The sequence below is a fragment of the Physeter macrocephalus genome, chromosome 8 (assembly GCF_002837175.3).
Source record: "Physeter macrocephalus isolate SW-GA chromosome 8, ASM283717v5, whole genome shotgun sequence".
NCBI classification, from domain to species: Eukaryota; Metazoa; Chordata; class Mammalia; order Artiodactyla; family Physeteridae; genus Physeter; species Physeter macrocephalus.
This window is the reverse complement of record NC_041221.1, coordinates 148711970-148716521: the sequence shown is the minus strand read 5'-3', so window position 1 is coordinate 148716521 and position 4552 is coordinate 148711970. Positions and strand designations below refer to the sequence as shown.

Genomic DNA, 4552 nt, shown 5'->3' with positions numbered 1-4552 from the left:
GGTCCAACTATTCTTACCAAAGGGATAATTTTTTCCCCTCATGTCTTTTCTTCCTCTCTCCCTCCCTCTTTTCTCCATCCTTTCATAAATGTGTTTGGAGAATCAACAGGTTAAAAAAAAAAATCACAACTCTGCCTCTTACCAGCTGGAGAACTTGAATAAGTTACTTAAATTCTCTGTGCCCCAGTTTCTTTATCTGCAAAATGGGAATTAAAACTGCACTTTTTTGATAAAGTACTTTTGAGATAATTGAGATAATCCATGTAAAGTATTTAATTCATTGCCTACCATGTTATGAATGCCAAATAAATGTTATTGTTGTTATTATTTTTGTTGCCAAAGTTGCATGAGAACTTTTTTCTTATTGACTATCTCCTGTCATATGAGTAGGTTGTATATTTAGTTTGGGGTATGAATTCTTTTTTAATTATAGAATTATAATTATAAAATACAACAAGCAATACATTTGGAAAATTGAGGGAAAGCAAAAATATCATCCATAATTTCAATGATTCCACCAACAAAGATTATTTTAGGGTGTCTTCTTTCAGGTGCCAATTTGATGGTTCCTGTATTTAGCTGACACCTGAGTGCATCTTCCTCTTTTATAAAACCCAGTGAAATCACTCACTTTTTTTTTTTGGCCGCACTACGCAGTATTCGGGATCTTAGTTCCCCGACCTGGGATTAAAACCGTGCCCTTTGCAGTGGAAACTCGGAGTCTTAACCACCGGACTGACAGGGATTTCTCCACTCACTTTTATTTAGGTGTTGGTTCATGCTATTTTTAAAAAATAAATAAATAAATTTATTTACTTACGGCTGTGTTGGGTCTTTGTTGCTGTGCGCGGGCTTTCTCTAGTTGTGGTGAGCAGGGGCTGCTCTTCGTTGCGGTGTGAGGGCTTCTCACTGCGGTGGCTTCTCTTGTTGCGGAGCACGGGCTGTAGTCGCGCAGCCTTCAGTAGTTGTGGCTTGTGGGCTCTAGAGCGCAGGCTCAGTAGTTGTGGCACACGGGCTTAGTTGCTCTGTGGCATGTGGGATCTTCCTGGACCAGGGCTTGAACCTGTGTCCCCTGCATTGGCAGGTGGATTCTTAACCACTGCGCCACCAGGGAAGCCCCATGCTATTTGTTTTGTCTTAAAAATAAAGCCTTTCTTATTTTGAAAACAAACAAAAAAAATCCCAGTATGTTTAATATTATACCCTCCTTTTTTTACTCACCATTAGATCATACTCACCTTTTTCCTAAAAATGGGTTCTAAAAGTGTAAATGGGAGTAGGTGCAAAGTATGACTTCTGGAATCAAGGACTGGATGCAAACCTCAAATCATTCCAATGAACTTGGCTGAGGTGTCACTCCATGCAATGCTTGACCTGGGGATGGACACACAATTTAGGACCATACAAACACTCAGACCTTCAGGCCTGGATGATCCTTGGGGAAGATCTGGAGACTGGGATCACATAATGAGGGGCACAGAGCTGAGATCAGAAAACATAGCCTTCCTTATGAAGGAGGCAGCAAGGGACTTAACTAAGATGGAGAATCTATTTTAGTTCTATTTTACTAATTTCGGTGATACTTTATTTTAAAAATTCCATGTGCCAGCTCTCTTCCTAAAATATTATTCCTTCAACCATGTCTTCCTAAGCACCCACCATGTGATGGGGTTATATTGTATGATTAAGTTCTGGGTGATCATATCGCCAGAGGCATCTCCCCAGAACTGTCTGTATTAAGCAAGTTACCATTCATTCATTCAACGAATATTTATTGAGTAATTTCTATGTGTAGGTACTATGCTGAGTGCTGGGGGTACATTGCTGAGTAGAACAATTTGGCTCCTCTCCTCATGGGGTTATAACCTCATTATGACGGATCATCTCTATAGACACAACCTGTTGAACACCTGATGCTACTATTAAAACTGATGAACATGAACTCTGTGTAGCAGGAAGGATTCTTAGTATATAGTGTTTGTGGGTGAGGGAGTGAAACAGAGTTTCACTGTTTGGGTGGCAGGTTATATTCTTCTTTCATGAGAGTACATTATTGTTAAAATACTGTTAGAGAACATATTTCCAAAGAGGAGATGCAGATGGCCAACAGGCATATGAAAAGATGCTCAACATCACTAATCATCAAGAAAATGCAAATCGAAACCACAGTGAGATACCACCTCACACCTGTCAGAATGTCTGTTATCAGGAAGAACACAAATAACAAATGTTGGAGAGGGTGTGGAGAAAGGGGAACCTTCGTACGCTGTTGGTGGGAATATAAACTGGTGGAGCCACTGTGGAAAACAGGATAGAGGTTTCTCAAAATACTAAAAATAGAAGTACCATATGACCCAGCAATTCCACTCCTGGGTATATATCCAAAAAAAACCCAAAAACACTAATTCAGAAAGATACATGCACCCCAATGTTCATAGCAGCATTATTTACCATTGCTAAGATACAAAAGCAACCTAAGTGTCCATCAACAGATGAATGGATAAAGAAGATGTGGTATATATATATATATATATATATATATATATATATGTATACACATACACACACACACACACACACACACAAACACACACACGCAATGGAATACTACTCAGCCATAAAAAAGAATGAAGTTTTGCCATTCACAGCAACATGGATGGACTTGGAGGGCATTATACTAAGTGAAATAAGTCAGAGAGAAAAAGATAAATACTGTATGATATCACTTATATGTGGAATTTAAAAAATACAACAAAGTAGTGAATACAACAAAAAAGAAGCAGACACATACAGAGAACAAACTAGTGGTTGAGCGGGGAAGGGCAGTATAAGAGTGGGGGAATGGGAGGTACAAATTATTGGGTTTAAGATGGGCTCAAGGATGTACTGTACAACATGGGGAATATAGCTGATATTTTGTAATAACTGTAAATGGAAAGTAACCTTTAAAAATTGTATAAAAAATTCAAAATTTAAAAATACTATTGGAGAAATAAAAGTATTTTTAGCATTTTAACTACACCCTTACCCACCCCCTAACACACACATCATTGTAGTGGTTAAAAACAAGCAAGGACTTTGGAGTCAAGGAGACCTGGCTCTGAATTCTGCTTCTCCAATGTCCTAGCTGAGTGGCCTTGGGCATTAACTCCATATCTATAAAATGGAGTTAAGAGTGTTGTTCAGAGGATTCAATGAGAGTCTGTGTAAAGTGCATGGCATACAATAAAAGCTTAACACCACTGTCATTACCGTTGGTACACTGTGACAGAAGGAGAGGAGCCTGACTCATGGTTTCAGGAAAGAATTGCACATTTGTGTTTGTTGTTGTTGTTTGTTTTGTTTTGTTTGGCCACACTGCACGGCATGCAGGACCTTACGTCCCCGACCAGGGATCGAACCCGTGCCTCAGGCAGTGGTAGCTCAGAGTCTTAACCACTGGACCGCCAGGGAAGTCCCAAGAATCGCACATTTGTGAACTGCAGACACCCCACTATCCTGTTTCTGGAGCTGTCTGTGCAATTTTGCTGGAGTCTTCAAAAATCTACTCTGACTGTTCTGTTTGGTATAAGGTGGGGACCGCCCCACTCAGTTCCAATCCACAGTGATGGCTGGACTGCCTCAGGCAAGGACAACGCTAAACTAATATCAGGTAGAGCAAGCAGAAAGCTGTCAGATCAAGTGACAAGACATGGAGAAGAAACACACACATGTTTAAATGTCAAGAGTCCCAGTGACAAATATATCTGAGTTTATGCAATTACATTTTTTTTCCCCTAGAGCAGAGAATGAAAAATAGAATGTTAGGGTTGGAAGTAACTTTAGAGATCATCTAATCCTACAGCTTTGTTTAACCAATGATTTCTTTCAGAGAATATTTTTTGGAGGTCCTACTGTGTGCCAGGTGTGTGCTGGGTGCTAAGGGTAGGACAGGGGAACACGAGAGCCTTATCCCCTTTGGGGGTCTATAGGATTCTGTGGAGAAAGCTACAGCCCAGGGAGCTTAAATAACTTGTTAGAATCAAGGAAATTTTGATTTTTCCTCCTATATTTTTCTATATCTTCTAAATTTTCCACAATAGACATTATTATATTTAACTGTGTGTATATATTAACTTTGCTAGTCACACACAGCTCATAAGACAAAGAATTGATGTCAGTAAGTAGGTTACTCCTGGGTCTCTACCAGAGCGGTATAAGTCCTATTCTCAAAGCCTGGTGCGTGCATCAGAATCTGCTAATGAGCTTTACTGAAAATGCAGATTCCATGCCCACTCCTCCCCTACAGGGTTCCCTACGTTAGAAACCTGCTCAACAAGGGGACTGTGATACCCACTAAACTTTGAGAATGAATGCCTACTAGGATGATTCTCATGTAGCAAAGAAAGCAGCAATGATTTTTCTAAAAAATTGGCCCCAGGAATTTAAATTAATGAATTAAGTTCATGAAAACAAAGACATTCATCTCTCATTGGAATAAAGTCAACTCCTCCCGTTTTTTCCTCTAGTGCCACAGCTAATTGCATCCATTATGTGTTTTTAACGGGCGCTA

At 39.7% G+C, this 4552-nt stretch overlaps 1 protein-coding gene across 6 annotated transcripts in view; it reads right to left on the bottom strand.

Annotated features, from left to right (window-relative positions):
- Positions 1 to 820: 820 nt before the first annotated feature.
- The window catches only part of SAP30L (SAP30 like), a 44346-nt gene continuing 40614 nt past the window's right edge, over positions 821 to 4552 (bottom strand). For all 6 annotated transcript variants that reach the window (XM_055086865.1, XM_055086861.1, XM_055086863.1 and 3 more), the window contains 2 exons: positions 1239 to 1374; positions 821 to 1072 (listed from right to left, as the gene is read on the bottom strand). The gene's annotated coding sequence lies outside the window, so the exon portion shown is untranslated. The remainder of the gene's footprint in view (positions 1073 to 1238; positions 1375 to 4552) is intronic.